The sequence below is a fragment of the Neomonachus schauinslandi genome, chromosome 7 (assembly GCF_002201575.2).
Source record: "Neomonachus schauinslandi chromosome 7, ASM220157v2, whole genome shotgun sequence".
In the NCBI taxonomy this organism is placed as follows: domain Eukaryota; kingdom Metazoa; phylum Chordata; class Mammalia; order Carnivora; family Phocidae; genus Neomonachus; species Neomonachus schauinslandi.
The window spans coordinates 82,046,616-82,065,093 of NC_058409.1; the positions used below are offsets into that span (position 1 = coordinate 82,046,616).

The following is an 18,478-nucleotide window of genomic DNA, read 5'->3' on the forward strand; positions in this document are numbered from 1 at the left end:
ATATCTTCCAGGGGAGGTAGGGAGAGGGCTTTTATTTCGCCAAAGCTCATTGGAGGTCTCTATCTTTAGGGAGACACATTCTCTAGCTTCCAAGGCTGGATATTATGCAATTATTCTTATAGTGCCTTTTGCTCAGAAGCCTCTGTGCAGGAACATGGGAAATCCAGAGAGAATTGTTTCTCAACAGCAATTCTAAAATTCTAGCAGTTACATCTATTCACACCTGAATTCACCTGAACTCGGGTGTGATTAGCTCTGGGGACAAAATATTTTCAGAGTTTTCATTTCTCTTTCCATCTCTTGGCTTTTGTTTTCCCTGGGTTGGCTCTCTGACAAGTTGGTATCTACCATGTTCTTTCAGTTTAGCAACCTCAGCCAGAAGAGAACTTCCTAATGAGTTCTGGAAAAAATTTTGGGATTGAGTTTCAGTTGTCCAATTGGATCACATACCCATTTCTGAACTACTGCTTGGGGAAGGAAATATGCTGATTGTCCAGGCCTGGGTTATGTACCTATTCTAGGAACTTTGTGCTTATTTCAGGAACCTATTTCAGGAATTCTTATTTTGAATCCGTGAGGCATTACTGCCTCATCTATTTTTCATCCAAAATCACATCACGAACAAGAAATTTTTTGTGAAAACATGATTTTAAATGGATGTAAAATTATATTTAAATTTACCGCTTCATTTTAGATATTTGGCTTACCAGAATTAAATTTTGGTTAATCACAATTGGGTGTTATTTAGAGAAGTAGGAGGGGTAGAAGTGAGAAAGAGAAGTATGAACCATGAGCATGAGAGGCAAGGGAGATGCCTAACACACATAAGACTGGCTTTCAGGGTCATGCAGCTACAGGGTATGACCCTGAGAGTGAATGTCTCCATAAATTTTGCACCCTAGGCACCCCTCTTACCTCATGAAGAGAAGCAGAGTTAAGGAATAGGAACTATATTTTTACTATGATTGTGAGTTAAAGATGGTAGCCTATGTGGTTGGGGAAGTTGGTGGGGAAGATTAAGGTGCACTAGAAAGTAGTTACTACGCATTTTCAACTTGTCTCTAGGAATCTTTGCTGAGTTCTGATGAGAATGATTGTATCTTTGAGGTAACATAAGGAATATAGTTTTTATTCAATGGTTTATATTAGTTTGATGAAAGAAATGTTCCATTTAGAAATGCCACCAAGGTAGTTGTTACTTATTTTTAACCCAAACTATTTCAGTATCATATGGAAGATAGGGTTTTTTCATTGAAAAATAAAAATTATAGAAACACGTTGTGTTGGAGAGTGACACATAAATAACAGATGGGTGCTTTGACTAGCTTCCTTGAGCAAGACACTTGGCACTGCACTGCTCAGTGTTGGGCATGGAATCTTAGTTGAATAGTTACCTTTCTTGTTCTTAGGTCTTTGAAAATAACTGTTTCTATATCACAGTGAAACACCAGAATGTGAAATTCTAGGTATTCTCAGCTGAGCTTGCTGATAGAGAAGTGGCTAAAACATTTCAAATTAAATGGATAGTTCAGTAATTTTGGGGTCTGTCCCTGGAGTGGAATTCGCTAACATACATAATATGTACATTTTTGTACACACTCATACATTTAGTTCTTTGGAAATCTTTATAAGTAACACTGTTTACTGTATTATATCTAAGGGGCTTAACTGAAGATAAGCTATTGACAGCAGCATGATTAAAATTTTCATATTTAAGTATCATTTAAAGTCATGAATTTTACCATTTAATGTAAAAACTCTTGTTAAAGTCCTACTTTATACCGAAGTGTACAAGTCAGGGAAAGCCATAATTTACCTTGGAAATTCGTTCATTTGGTACTCACTTGTTTGGTGGCTACAATGTTCCAGGGATTGTGTAGGATGCTGGCTATAGTAAGATGATAATCCCTGTTCTCAATCATGTCACAGTTTAATGGAAGAAGAGGGATGTAATAATACTCTCATTATATGTAGATTAGATTTCCAACCAGTTCTAGCTTTGGGAACCTTGCCAAATCTACAGGAGAACATATACTTATCTGGGGGGCCAAGAAGGAATCTTTTTGGAAATGAGTAAAAAGCTTAGAAGAGTGGGAGACTTGGAAGATATTCCTTACATACTTTGGCCAATTTCCTGACCAGAGGGAAGGAGTAATCTTATTGGTAACCCCCATGAAATGTCCTCTGATTATTGTGAAAGTCAGTGAAGTGGGGGAAATGACAGGAAACAGAATAAGCAAACATTCTTATAACCAAGAAGTCGGGATTGGACATACAAGGGCCTGAGGCAGAAAATGAGGCCTGGTGACAGAGCTGTAAACGACATATATTGACATCAGTGATTAAGAAGAGAGCCAGTGACCAAGAAGCACCTTAGAAATTCTCCTAGTGACAAGAATTGAGAGAACAGCTGACAGAGGAGTCAAGGCCTTGGCATGCTAAGGTGTATTAAAGAAAATGCATATATGCTGGGAGAATCTTTCCCAAACCTTACCAGCCTTTGAGAGTTTTTCTTACATAGTTAATTACTTCTTTAGGCTGTAATAATATTTTAACAAATGCACTTGCTTCTTTTGATATGCTTCAAACTCAAAATGATTTTTAGGCTATGAAAATGGAGAAAAACATGAATTACCTATTCAAAACGGAATAGATTAGGGGAGAAGGTAAGATGCGTTACACATCGAGAAAGTTGTGGAAAGAAATGGGAGGGCGTAAGCAGGGGGTGGAAAAGTTAGGTAAATATAGCATTCTTATTCTTCATGTGGTGACTCTGAGACACTGTCACAGTTAATTTCCAATAGTAGCCTACTATACTCCATGTGCACATTTTCACTTTTTCTCTGCCGTTAACGTTTCTGACTCCTTGAATTTCTTCTTGCAGCTCATGTTTTCTGGCCAGACCTGTGGTCATTCCCGTGAGACTTTACTGCACATTTTCTCAAGTGTCTTCCTCATCCCCAATGTGTAATCCTTCAACATGGACCTGCTACTTTAGCTGAGATATGACCAGCAATGAATAGTAGTAAGGTAGGATTACTTTACTCTTCTTAGTGAATTACTAAAAACTGAAACTGTGAAACAGTTTTGACTTCTCTTGATTTTGTAGTGTTTATGTTAGATTATTTTACCTACACAATCATTTCATATTAGTTTTATGTATTTTTGCTTGTCATTTATCCTGCTGAATTCTATCTCATTTGCGATGTAATTATTGTTTTTTTTCAACTAGCATTTACATTCAGCAGAATTCCAATCCATAACCCTTTCCAGCCTGTGTGTCCACTAGTCCTGTATTTTCAACCACATGGCACCAAACTGAATATATCTTATTTTCTTCTCAGTCACTGCTCCTCTAGTTTCTGTATTTCCATTAATAGCATTTGTTTAGTACAGTCATATATTCATTTACTATTTCATTCATTTGTTGTTTGCTGTACAGTGATAGACTTCTATTACATATCAGACAGTTTGCTGCTTCTGGGGATATGATGAAGAATGAACTGGATATTCCATCCTTATAGCTGTATTTTAAAGTGGGGGGACAGGTTTAAAAATAAACTGACAAAATAATTATGAATTATAATAAACTTTTTTGAAGGAAAGCAAAAAAACAGGTAATTTGGAGATAATGAGGTAGGAGCTACTTTAGATAGGTGGTCACAAAAGGAGTTGATATTTAAGATGAACCTATATATGAGAAGGAGCTATTTCAAGAGTAGGTAGTGTGTGTGTGTGTGTGTGTGTGTGTGTGTGTGTGTATGGTATTTTTGGTGGGGAAAGCATTCTCATTAGAAGGAATAGTGGAGTGAAATAAGTCAGAGAAAGACAAATACTATATGTTCTTACTCATATGTGAAATCTCAAAAAGCCCAACTCCTAGAAATAGAGTCGAATGGTGGAGCTGAGGAGTAGGGGAAGCTGAGGAGTAGGGGAAATGGGGAGATGCTGGTTAAATGGTACAAACTTTCAGCTGTAAGATAAATAAGATCTGGGGATCTGATGCACAACTTGGTGACTATAATTAACAATACTGTATTATGTACTTAAAATTTGTTAAGAGAGTAGATCTTAAATGTTATCACCATGTTCACACACACACAATTATAATTACATGAAGAGATGGAGATGTTAATTAACCTTATTGGGGTAGTCATTTTGTAATATATGCATAGATCCAATCATCACATTGTATACCTTAAAACTTACACATGTTATATGTCAATAATACCTTAATAAAGCTGGAGGCGTTAGAGGGAAAGAAGGAATAGTGGGTACAAAGACTTTGGAGCAGGAAAGTTTGGTGAGTTTGAGGAACAGAAAAAACCCCAGTGTGGCTGACTTAGTGAGAGAGGCAGAGATGGCTAAGAAGAGGTTACAGAAATATGCAGGGCTTTGGGCTGCCTGGGTGGCTCAGTCATTAAGTGTCTGCCTTCGGCTCCAGTCACGATCCCAGGATCAAGCCCCGAATCAGGCTCCCTGTTCAGTGGGAAGCCTGCTTCTCCCTCTCCCACTCCCCCTGCTTGTGTTCCCTCTCTCGCTGTCTCTGTCTATCAAATAAATAAATAAAATCTTAAAAAAAAAAAAAAGAAATATGTAGGGCTTTGAAGGGTTTGGTAGGAAGCTTGTATTTTAATTCTAAATGATATCATCATTTGAGCTGCTGTGTAAGGAATGGACTGCTGGGTGAAAGTGCAAGCTGGCAGTTTTAGGAGCTGAGGTGAGATAGTGGTGGCCTGAGAAGGTGCTAGCAACCTGAGAGATGGATGGATTTGAAATGTATCTGAATCAGAATTTGTGGGACTTTGAATAGTTTGGGTTTGGAAACAGAACATTCCCAAGGATGACTCCAAGATTTTTGGGTTTTGAGCAACTGGGTGGATGCTGGCGTCATGCCCAGAAACCTTTTAGACAACTATCTTTCCCGTTATGTTAAAGATTGGTTATTTCACCAAAAGGGAAATTAATTATAATGTTAGAAATAATGTTATACTGGAAATAAAACCATCTAGCAAGTTTGTCATATGTTCTGGTTAATACTTTGTTTTGCTTTTTCCCCTGAAATTTAATTTATATGACTTTTTGTTTTTATTTTTATTTTATTAAAAGAAAATTTTTTTTTTAAAGATTTTTATTTATTTATTCATGAGAGACAGCGAGAGAGAGAGGCAGGGGGAGAAGCAGGCTCCCAAGGAGCAGAGAGCCCGATGCGGGACTCGATCCCAGGACTCTGGGATCATGACCTGAGCCGAAGGCAGACGCTTAACCATCTGAGCCACCCAGGCGCCCTAAAAAAAATTTTTTTTGAGCATAGTTGACACACAGTATTACATCAGTTTCCGGTGTACAACAGAATGATTTGACAAGTTTATACATTATGCTATACCCAGCACAAGTGTAGCTACTCCATCTGTCACCACACAATGCTATTGACTGTACTCCTTGTGTGGTTCCTTTTAATTTATATGACTTTTAATTAATTATGAATTTAATTTCATTTGACTTCAGAATCTTCTTGGAAGTGAAAATAACTGGCTATACTTTGTATTGAATTTTTTAAAAAGATTTTATTTATTTTTGAGAGAGAGGCTGTGTGTGCGCATGTGCAAGCAGGAGGCGGGTCAGAGTGGGAGGGGCACAGGGAGAGGGAGAAAAAACCTCAAGCAGTCTCGGAGATGAGTGTGCAGCGAGATGCGGGGCTCCATCACACGAGCCTGAGATCACAACCTGAACTGAAACCAAGGGTCCGATGCTGAACTGACTGAGCCACCCAGGCGACCCTACTTTGATACTGAATTTTTTTTTTAAAGATTTTATTTATTTGAGAGAGAGAATGAGAGAGAGAGAGAGAGAGAGCACATGAGAGGGGGGAGGGTCAGAGGGAGAAGCAGACTCCCTGCTGGAGCCCGATGTGGAACTCGATCCCGGGACTCCAGGATCATGACCTGAGCCGAAGGCAGTCGCTTAACCAACTGAGCCACCCAGGCGCCCTTTGATATTGAATTTTAAGCCTTCTCCCCTGTGCTGTCTTTTTAAAAGAGATGTCTTAAAAATTATAAGCTAGTCTGAAATATTCTCAGACTGTTACCCAAAATTCTGATATATAATTTTATTGTTATTTTATTTTGCAAATTCTGGAGCATACTGTTATTAGATGTATATCATACTGTGTTCACTTGAAAGCATGCAGCTTGTCTAAACTCTTAGGAGGTTCATTTATTATGGTTTTTCTTTTTGTAGCTTCATCAGAGTATATTTATATTCTGCCTCTTAGGATAGATATTTTAGGTGCAAACTGAAATTGAATAGATATTAAAATAAATCTTTCCAATTCTGTGTTACTTATTTCTTTTCTTTCTTTCTTTTTAAAGATTTTTATTTATTTGAGAGAGAGAGTGAGAGGAAACACAGGGGGAGTGGGGGAGGGGAAAGCAGGCTTCCTGCAGAGCAGGGAGCCCCATGCGGGGCTCGATCCCAAGACCCTGGGATCATGACCTGAGCCGAAGGCAGACGCTTAAGGACTGAGCCACCCGGGCGCCCCCTGTGTTACTTATTTCTTTTAAGTTAATTAGTAGTCCTATCTTTCTTTTTTTTTTTTTGATGAAGAATTTTAAAGATATTTTCTCAAAAGAGAGGAATTACTATTTATTGTTTGTGTTACATGTGACAGACATTTGGCTAGCTGTTTTAAATACTTCATTTTATCCTTAGAATAGTCCAATGTATTTTTCCACTTTGTGTATAGTTATCTTTTGGGTTCTAGAGCTAAGAAGTAGTAGTAGAATAATGGAAATTTGTAGATGGAAGGACTTGGAAGTCATCTATTTCCTCCTCTTTCAGCTGAGACCTAGAGAGGTTCTGTGACCTACCCAGAATCACACAGCTGATTTTCACTTTTGCTGAGACTAATGCTGCTTGCACTCCTTATGTTTCATTCCAGCTGGCCTCCTCTCATGCTTTCTATCTTCCCATCCCTTCAACATCTCATTATGATAAAGTTCAGTGCTACAGAACAATGGAAAATATAGGACAGTGAACACCCATATTACCTTTCATCTATATTCACTCACTGTTCACATTTTGCCACATTTTCTCTTTATATATATACATATTTTAAAGATTTATATATATTATATATATATTTTGAAGATTTATTTATTTATTTTAGAGCGAGCACATGTGCGCAAGCGGTGGGGGAGGGGCAAAGGGGGAGGATCTCAGGCAGACTCTGCACTGAGGCAGAGTCCAGCTCGGGGCTGGATCCCAGGACCTTGAGATCATGACCTGAGTCAAAATCAAGAGCCAGCTGCTTAACCCACTGAGCCACCAGGTGCCCCTATTTATATATTTTTAAAATTATTTGAAACTATATTAAAGAGATTATGATAATATAAAGTTTTTATCATGCATATCCTAAGAACATGGACAATTTCCTGCATGGTCATGATATCAGTATCACATATAGGAAAATTAACATTAATTTAAGAATATCTTTAGTTAATGGTCCTTATTCAGATCTCCCCAACTGTCCCTAAAATTTTTTCCTGAGATTTCTGGATCCAGGATTCAATCAGGTTTCATGCATTGCATTTGATTCTTATGTTTCTTTATTTTCTTTTAATTTTGAACAGTCCCTCTTTTTTGTTTTTCATGATTTATATTTTCTTTAAGAGATATAGTTTGTGTATACTTATTGTCTCTCTTGGAAATTGCCTGGTTTCTTAGAACATTATTCATCCAAAACTTATTTACAATTTGCTTCTTTCCTTCCATTTCTCTGAGGTTGCTGGAGATAAAATTGTTTATTCCAGGCTTTTTTTTTAAAAGACCATCATTCCATCATTAAGTAGACATTCACTGAGGTTTTTACATTTGGTTGCATTAAATTAAGGACAAGAAAACCAGGAGATCTATGTTGTATTTGATCCACTGACACTAGTCAGCGATTGAAATTCATTTAAGATGACATAAGTCTGAAGGAGTTCCTCTACTACCCACCGTTACCCATCCCCACCTTCTAACCAGTTGGTTATACCTAGGAATGTATATCTAGTCACCATGGACATTATAAAGCAGCAGCAGTCTAAGGTTTTGTCTTTGAAAAATGCACAGTTTCAAGCAGGAAGCAGATTAAAATGCAAATGATAAACAAGCACAGTAGTAGAGACAACCAGAGCTAGGCACGATGAGGAAAGATTTAAGTACCTGCTCGCTCTGGTACTTGAGTAGAGCTGGCGTTCAGTGAGTGTTCTCCTTCTTTCCTTGCTTGCTTTTGAGTTTCAAGATTTGGTTGGTTTTTCTTTAAGCATTTTATGGCATTTAGGAACAAGTGGTGGTTTGGGGAGAAGCGGTAGGAGGTAACTTTTAAGCAGCATTTTTAGAGAGGGGAGGTTCATATTTTGGTTGAGAGGATAGAAGAAAGTGTCAGTGAGGAAGGCACTACTCATGGTGGTTTACGGAGGTCTGTGAAGTCTTTTACTTCTTTTTGTTCCAGCCAGGCTTAGATTATACTTGTGCTTCTACTATACTTTGTACGGAGATTCCTTATAGCAATTATTGCTGTGTGTTAGAACTGCTTTTCCTTAATAAGCTCCCTCCCTGTGATCAGTATTTTTTTTTTTATCTCTGTGTACCCAGGACCTCACTCAGTGCTTGGCATATTGTAAACATTGAATAAATACTTACTGGATGAATAAATGAATGAATGAATGGAAGACTTTTACTAAGACCTAGTGCAAAAAGACAGATTCCTTTGCTGGGCAACCACAAGTAATGGTTGGATCTGATTTGATCAATTCATTGTTGAGGTGCTCATTTAGAGCTGGAATTTGTTCAGGAGCCTAGTAGAGGGTCAGAAATGAAACCACTCTATGAGTGGGAATATAATTGGGAGATTTTTCAGAGAAGTAGCTATCATGATGTAAGCACCTTTGTCATTTTCTAAATAAAATAAATATATTTGAAAGAGAAAAAATTTTTATTATTAAGCATTCCATCTGTGAAATTTGATTTTAAGTAATATTCAGTTTTAAGATGTTTGTTGGGGGGGCGCCTGGGTGGCTCAGTCAGTTAAGCGTCTGACTCTTGGTTTTGACTCGGGTCATGATCACATGGGTCGTGGGATTGAGCCCAGCATCAGACTGTGTTCAGTGGGGAGTCTGCTTGAAGATTCTCTCCCTCTGTCCCTCCCCTCACATGCTCGTGCACTCTCTCTCTAGTAAATAAATAAGTCTTTAAAAAAAAGTTTGTTAGGAAGTCTTTTCCTTTTTTTTTGCATTATAAAACAAATACATGCTTATAATAAAAATACAAACTAGGAATACATAAAATAGAAAGTGACATTCTTCTCACTATTCCAGGTCTCAGTCTTCAAAAGTAGCTAATGTTAACAGTTTGATTTTTATGAATTTGGACTTCCAAAATATATATATATTTAAAAACACATGTTTATGTTTGTGTAATTTTAAAAATAGGATCCTTGATGTACACGTTCTGAAATTTGCTTTTCCTACTTATCCTTTGAGTTTTAGCTATGCTCCATATAATTCCAAAATTTGTTGGCTATATAGAAGGACAGAAACACTAGCAGAGACTAATAGCCTAAAACCAGAGTAATTAAATGTATAGGGAAGATAAAATTTAAGAGCTCAGAGTAAGAAAAATATCTGCTAGTTTTTATTAGTATAATTGCTGTTAATTTACAAGTACTTCTTTTTGACTTGTTTAACCTATATGAAATTATAAAAGTAGTCATTTTTCATATGATGCATTATAGAATAAACACACAAGAGATAGAGTAAAACGTTAAGATTTATTTATTCATGAATAGGACACACTGTCATTACTGAATGCTACGATAACAAAGAGTAGAGTCCAAGAAGCCTGCCTGGAGGAGGCGATATGAACACAATCCTGAAGTACTGATTAGCTAAGCTTTTTTAAAAAAATGGCTAGAGGAAATGAAGAAGGATTGACTGGGAGCTGAAGGTTGTTAGGACAAATGCAATAGAAAGACAGAAGGTCAGGGGAAGTCAGTTAATTTAGTAAGTGTAGGGAAAGAAGTAGGGGGGTTACATGCCCCAGTTTGCCTGGGACAGTCCAGGTTTATATCTGTTGTCCTGGACTAATAAAGAGTAGCACCCCATTTTACTTAAAAATATCCCAGTTCTGGATGATCAGTGGCATCAGCCTAAAAGGGAGAGAATATGGGGGTCCTGATAAATTTTATGGAATATAGTTCAGTCAGTGGATGGCTGGAGATCTTTTTGAGGTTGAAGAGTATGTATAGTAACAGTTAACAGCACCAGAGAGATGGCACATAGTAGGTTATGGCCTAAAGTTAGAATATTAAAATTTACTGTTGGAGAGATAAAACAGTTTAGGATTTAGGCTATGGGCGATAGCAGTGGATGGTTGAAATGAAGTTGGATTGACTGGATCTTTGGAGAAGAGAAAGACTATAGAGGTTAAAATCTCCATGGATGAAGATAAGAATTGGGTTAGAGAATAAGATCTGGGGGCAAATGGAGACTGAAAGGAAGATTTGGAGACAACAAAACTGGGTGGGGTAGGACTTGTAAAGCTGAATAAGAGATTTTGGATGAGATTGGAAGAGCAGTGATTTGGACATGGCAGTAAGGAATAAGGATAATGTTACCCATCCTTCCACCCCCTCAGCCCCATGGCTATGGTTGGTACCATGTAGGGAGGGTGTGGCCTCCACCTGTGAGCACTATGTTTTTGGGGATCCAGGTTTCAGATAGAGTAAGCAGTTGAAGGGTAGAGATTTAGGGAAATTTGTTTACAGAGTGAATGGAATTCTAGAAGAACAATTTGGAAAGATATGACTTTAGAGAAAGAATGGAGCAGGAGTGGGGATTAGGCCTTGCCTTTTCGGAAAAGACTGAATTATAAAAAGAAGTCAAGAATGGAACTGAATTTCCTCCATCTTCTCAACAGTGGCATGAGGTTTGTCTAATTCAGGTTCTCTGAGAGGCTGTGTCATTGCAGGTAGAAACTGGCTTTGGCTTAGTTCATTTGGATTATAATTTATGAAACCTTCTTGGTTGCCATTCTGCTACTGTATGTCTTTAATGAACCTAAAGTACACATATGGAATTTGAAATTATTTTGACTTCTTCCTGTATTGCTACTCTCTTTGAAGGGAAAAAAATTGTTTGACCTTAATTGGAACACTGAGCTCTTTTATATTAATTAATCACTTAGGAAGAGTAAAAGGTTAAGAGGTATCTAGATTATGGTTATATTTCTAGAATTTAGACCATACAGGGTAGTATGCATTGTAGCCATACTTAATATTTTTAATCTTTGTTCCCCTGTTTTCCTTCAGATTAACAGTGTTTCACCAATATGTCCGGCATTTTCCCACCTGTGTAACCTTGCTTATGTTTAAACTTCTACTTGGAAAGTAACCCTCCTTCATCACTTGCTCTTCTATGTCCTGTCTTGTGTGGAGATGCTGTCTCTCTCTCTCATGCTTTATTAGTAATGATTACTTTTTAAATAAGTCTCTCCAAAGCCAGGCACATTATATACTTTATCTCATCTAACCTTCATAACAACCCTGCAAAGTAGATATTACTATCCCAATTTTAAAGATCAGAAAACTGGGCTTCCAGAAGGTTAATTAAAATGCAGTTTTATGGCTATTAGGTGGTAGAGTTAGCGTTTCCACCCAGGACTGTCTGTTCCCAAAGCCACCTCCTGCATGCACATTTGCAGATAGACCCATGTGCATGTGCTCTTTTCCTTTTCATAGGTATCCCTCCGGGCTTGTTGGAGATGTTCTTTCTTTTTTTTTTTTTTAATTAAAAAATGCTTTCCAGCTTTCTTGAGGTATAATTGACATATAACACTGTGTGTGTTTCAGGTGTATTGTGTGATACATGTATATATTGTGATGCGATGTTCTCTTCTTAATAAAGAGTTTTTGAGCTCCCCTAATCAGCTGTGCTCTTTCCTTTTCTCTATGTCTTTGGAGCACTTTATACCTTATGCTTTTATATTCTGTGAAGCCCTCCTTGATGGCCTCTAGAAATATGCATGCTACTTCTGTATCCCCACCAAGTTTATAACACATTTATATTTGTGAACCTGTTGAATTATATGGCATTTGTTTGTTTCCATGTCTGTCACCCTTAGTAAATTGTGGGCTTTTGAGAATAGGGACTGTAATCTTATGGGTCTTGATATTCCGGGCACTGAGAAATACGTCTGACACATAGATGTTCAATACGTGTGGCTGAATGAATTTTGAATGAATTGTATCATTGTTACATATGAAGTTGTCTGTTTATTCTTAATATACTGTAAGTATTTGAAGGTAGTAATGCAAATTTTACTTATCTTTGTACCCCTAACAGTGTCTCTCCCATGGTTATTCAATACATACTTGTTGATGTATATTATTATTTTAAAACAAAGAAAAAAAATTCTAATAATTCTGCTCTTGGCAAATAATTTTAAATGTCAGTACTTCAAATACATTTTTAAAATTAAAAAACAGTTCATTCAAAAACAAACCTGTTGTTCATTTGCATATAGCTTGTATAGTGTTCCTTTTCAGTGGAATATTGTCATCCATTAGTAGGCTGGCTGGACAATCCAGTGCTGTTTCATTTGAATTAACTTTTAAATTAAACTAAAAGCAACACTTTCAAATAAAGCATGAGAGGAGTTTTAAATACTGAATCTGTAGGGTGGCCAAGGTCAGCATATATTAACTGGTAATGAATGATGTTGTCTTTATAGATAAACTTTGGTGACTGTTCATTCCTGCCTGTTTAACTGCTTATGAAAAAAACACCTCACTTTGTATTCATATGACGTCAGCTTTTTGGTTTGTAATCTTGGTTATTACTTGCGTACTTGGCTTTTTGTGACTGTTTCTGTCTTGCTGCAGGCAGCTTAATATTTTGTTCAAATAGAGTCACTGTTTCTGATTTCTGTCAGTACTGAAGCATATGAAAGGTAAGAAATACCATTAGATAATTATATTTGTACTTTAACTGATTAATGATTTTATAGTCTTTATCAATGAACAAACATATTAATAAAGTAAGTTGAACCATAAACTATTTTTGATGGGTTCTATTAGTCAAGGACTATAAATTCAAACTCATTGAATTTCTTGCCAGCTTGTGAAAATATCTCTTGGGGGAAGAATGAAATATTTCCTATTTCTATTACACAGGTTTTATTCACTTATTTGCAGATTTTTTAAAATTAGCATACCTTCGTGGTATATTTGAATCTCTTTGTCAGTGTTAAAGGAAATAACTAAATAGATATTTTTGACCACAAGACATCATCTATGTTAAAATAAATCCCTTACTTAAAAGAGAATATTCAATACAGACTAAACTTTCTTTATGCTATATAAAAACAACATTTCCATCTGTATTCTCAGAGAATGTAAAAGTTGCCAGTTGTGGAGCCAAAAGTTGAAAAACAGGAGACATTTTAGAATAAATACCTGCATATACCCTTATTCTTACAAGAAATACCATGGGAATTCTATTATCCTACTAAGGAAACTAGTTATTTGTTTTATATTTTGCTATTTAATAAATTCCATTTTTATTTAAAAGTATGTGTAGATTTCTTTTATACAACATGAACTTCTAATTTTTGAAAATATAACAATTTTTAATGGTTATTTTTAAGTTTTTAATAACTCTGGTAAATTGAAAACTCAGCATAACTCACTTGGTTCTTTTTTTTTTTTTTTTTAAGATTTTATTTATTTATTTGACAGAGACAGATAGCGAGAGCAGGAACACAAGCAGCGGGAGTGGGAGAGCGAGAAGCAGGCTTCCTGCCGAGCAGGGAGCCCGATGTGGGACTCGATCCCAGGACCCTGGGATCATGACCTGAGCCGAAGGCAGACGCTTAACGACTGAGCCACCCAGGCACCCATAACTTACTTGATTCTTAATAACAAGCTGAATAAAACAAATTTAAATAAACCTAAATAGTCAATAGTTCATTAGTTTTGTTATTTTTACTTTTTAAAAGATGCTATTTAAAAGTAGACATCTTTGCTAATAACATGCATGCATTTTTGTATAATACTGTTCCTGCCTGATTTGTACTTACTATCTACTAAATTATGGATATTTTTATTTTAAAATTTCATTTACAAATCTTTTAAAAAATGAGTTCGCGCTCGCAATTATTTGCAGTAAATTGAATGCCTACTGTATCCTGGGTAGTAACTTAAGCCCCAGTGATGTCAAGATGAAAAATATGTGATATTTCAGAGTTTAATGGGAGAAATATATTTCAACAAATAGCTAACACATACCATGAGAAGTGTTCTATTAATCACAGATACTTACATGATCCCTGGGATCTGAGAGAAGGGAACACCTAAGTCGACCTCGATCGTTATGATTGTGGGGATAGTCAGAGAAGCCTTCACAGAGAATATTACTTTAAAGTTTAGCTGTTGATAATTCTTCAGGCAGACAAGGGAGGAAAAGCATTTAGACTGAAGGAACATCTGCAAAGACGTTGAGACATTTAAGGAACCATTAAGTAGTAAGGTGTGGTACTGTTGCTGAGAGGGGAAGGTTGGCTGGGGCCAGCTTTGATTATCAGGCAAAGGAGTTGAAATTTGAACCTGTAGGTTAGGGTTGTAAAATTAATACCTAGTATTATTGAGTATCCTAAAGAACGAAGACTCTGAAGTAGGGACTGTGGGGCATGAGAGAATGCGTATAGAGTGCTGCGTGGCTGGGTAGCTAATTCATTTAACAGATATTTATTGCAGCTGTACCAAGGCACAGTTTTAAGCACTGGAGATATACTGGGGCAACAGAGCAGAGTACTTCCCTGACTGATTGGAACTTACATTACAAATCTGTCTGTGATATAACAGTCCCTCTGACCCGTTCTGTGTCTCTGTCTCTCTCTGTAATTTTTGGCTACAGCATAACTGTATGCTTTCCTTGCCATTTTTTTCATCTTCCATGGGGTTAACATAGGCAGTTCTTACCTATCATTTCTGGAAGAATGTAGCTGAATTTGTGATGCCCTCTCCACGTCTTGTTCTTCTTCTGAGCTATAGTTTGAGATCTGGGCATATTTTTTATCAAATTGGAATTTCTCTTGAGGTAATTGTAGATTAACATGGAGTTGTATGAAATAATAATCCCTGGTACATTTTGTTCAGTTTCCCCAGTTGTAACATTTTGCAAAACTATATATAAAATGACAATCAGTATATTAACATTGACACATTCCACCAATGTTATAGAAATATGAATTTTAATTGTACTCAGTTTTAATTGTATTCATTTGTTGTGTGTATATTAAGTCCTATAAAATTTTAGTACCAGTCTAGACTCATGTATCCACTACCATCATCAAAGTATCAAACAGTTCCAATATTAATAGAATCCCATGTGTTCTCCTATTATAACTACACTCGCTTCCCTCCTCTGTTCTGCAAGCCCTAAACCCTGGCAACCCTTATTCTGTCCTTTTTCCAAAATTTTGTCATTTCAAGAATGTTATATAAATGGAATCATACAATACGTAACTTTTAGGGATTGGCTTTTTTCATAAAGCAGGATTCTTGGAGATTCATCCAAGTGGTTGCCTATATTGTATAGTTTGTTCCTTTTTACTGTGGTTAGTATTCCGTGGTATGTATTCACTCATTGAAGGATCTCTGGGCTGATTCCAGTTTCTGGCTATTATGAATAAATCTGCTATGAACATTTTTGTATGAGTTTTTGTATGAAGATATGTTTTCATTTCTCTGGCATAAATGTCCAAGAGTGCCATTGCTGGGTCATAATGTAGTTGAATGTTTAGTTTTATCAGAAACCAGAGGGGATGTACCATTTTGTCTTCTGACCAGCAACAAATGAGTGATCCAGTTTTTCCCATATTCCCACAACCATTTGGTTTTGTCATTATATTTTATTTTAGCCATTCTGGTAAGTATGTAATGATATCTCATTGTAGCTTTTTAATAATTTTATTTATTTAAGATTTTATTTATTTGTCAGAGAGAGAGAGAGAGCCAAGCAGGGGGAGTGGCAGGCAGAGGGAGAAGCAGGCTCCCCGCTTAGCAAGGAGCCTGATGTGGGACTCGATCCCAGGACCCTGGGATCATGACCTGAGCCGAAGGTAGATGCTTAACAGACTGAGCCACCCAGGCATCCCTTATTTTTATTTATTTATTTTTAAGTAGGTTTCATGCCCAACACAGGGCTTGAACTCATGACCCTGAGGTCAAGAGTCACATGCTCCACCATTGAGCCAGCCAAGCACCCCTCTCGTTGTAGTTTTAATTGCATTTCCCTGATGCCTAATTATGTTGAGTATCTTTTCATGTGCTTATTTGCCATTTTTGTATCCTTTTCTGTGCAATGTCTGTTCATGTCTTTTGCTCATTTTCTAGTTAGATTGTTGTTGTTATCTGTTGAATTTGAGAGATTTTTCTTTATTCTAGATACTAGACTTCTGTCAGATATATCATTTGCAAATATTTTTTCAAAGTCTGTAACTTGTCTTTTATCCTGTTCACGTGGGCTTTCACGGGCAAAAGTTTTTACTTCTGGTGAGGCCCAATTTATTGATTTTTCTTTTTTATGGATTGTGTTTTTGTGTCAAATCTAAGAACTTTGCCTAGCTTTTAGATCCAGAAGATATTTTTTTTTCCTAGAAGTTTTATGTTTATATTTAAGTTCACGATCCTTTTTTTTTTTGAGAGCATGTGCGTGCGCGCGCGCGCACACACACACACACACACACACACACACACGAGTGGGGGGTGGAGGGGCAGAAGGAAAGGGAGAGAGAGAATCAGAAGCAGGCTCCATACCCAGCACAAGCTCGATCTCACAACCCTGAGATCATGACCTGAGCCAAAATCAAGAGTCAGACACTTAACTAACTGAGCCATCCAGGTGCCCCAGTTCATGATCCTTTTGAGTTAATTTTTGTGTAAGGTGTTAGGTCAAGATTGTCTCTCTCTCTCTTGCTCTCTCTCTTTTTTTCTTGGCCTATAGCTATCCAGCTGCTCCAGTACCACTGAATTGCTTTTGGACCTTTGTCAAGAAGCAGTTGAGCATATTTGTGTGGATTTATTTCTGGGTTCTCTATTCTGTTCCATTGATCAGTTGTTTACACTCTACCAAGTTCACACTGTCTTGATTTCTGTGACTTTATATTAGCTTATTCCCCAAGATGGACATACTTTTTTGAATAATTTTTCAGCCCACTCTTTTTCTCCTCTCTTTCCAGAACTCAGATGATATAAATGTTGGATCTTTTGTTACTGTCACACAGGTCTCCAAGGCTTTATTCTTTTTTGTCAGTCTATTTTCTCTCTGTTGTTTGGATTGGTTGAATTCTTTTACTCTGTGCTTACATGCACTGATTGTATCCTCTTTCATCTCCACTCTTCTATTGAGCTTATCTAGTGAGTTTTTTATTCCTGTTATTGCATATTTTAGTTCTGTGAGTTCCATCTCGTTATTTTTATAACTTCTATTTCTTTGCTTAGATTTTCCATTTTTACATTTGTTTTTAAGAGAATTTATAACTGATGAAGCATTTTTAAGATAGCTGATTTAAAATGCTTTTCAGATAATTCCAACATCTAATTCATCTCAGTGTTGGCATTAGTTGATTGTCTTTTCTCATTCAAGCTGTGATTTTTCTTGGTTCTTGGTATGAGAGGTGATTTTTCAATTGAATCTTAGATATTTTATCTATTAATGTCGGAGACCCTAGGGTATATTTCAATGTTTTACATTCACAGGAAGTCCCTCTATTTAGGTTTAGCATGCAGGCCTTTTGGCCTATTTTTATGGGCTGTGGTTTCAATGACAGTTAATTGTCAGAGTCTTTGTGCTGTTATTTTGGTTTGCTTTGTTTGTATGATATAACTGGGGCTCCCACTGGTTCCTGCTGGTGCTGCAGAGTAGAAGATGTTTTTCTTAGGTTGAGCTACTAGATATCTATTGGTAGAAAAGGGCTAAGGTAGAATTTCCTTACTGTGCCCCCTAGCTGTCCTGATGTCTCTGGGCAGAAGAGGAAAGTCTTGGAGAGCAGCAGCTTCAGCTGGGTTTGTTTTGTTGGTTCTGCCTGCCTGCTCTGGTATCTCTGGTGGGGAAGGAGGTCCTCAGACCTGTGAGAACAAAGAGGTTTCCTGACCTGATAGCTAAGTCTCTGTTGCTGGTTCTTCTTACCTCATTCAGTTTCTCTTTGTGGAAAAGGGGATTCTCAGGCCTAGCAGGTAAGGAGAGTGCTTCTCCTGGCTGTTTATTTTTGGTGGGGCTCACAAATAATTTCTCTTTTGGTGGTGTCTGGCTCTCCAGTTGTTGTCAGAGGGACTCCTATTGGATCCTGAGGGAGTTAGCCTACATATATGGGCTGCCTTTTGTTACTAGACGGGAGGTTGGGAAAAGTCAGGTCTCGGTGACCTCCTGTTGGGTGA

The 18,478-nt window shown here is 37.1% G+C and overlaps 1 protein-coding gene across 1 annotated transcript in view; it reads left to right on the forward strand.

Annotated features, from left to right (window-relative positions):
* FER (FER tyrosine kinase) overlaps window positions 1–18,478 on the forward strand; it is a 427,159-nt gene that overhangs the window by 16,090 nt on the left and 392,591 nt on the right. The window contains exon 2 of the mRNA XM_021701487.2: window positions 2,885–3,030. The gene's annotated coding sequence lies outside the window, so the exon portion shown is untranslated. The remainder of the gene's footprint in view (window positions 1–2,884; window positions 3,031–18,478) is intronic.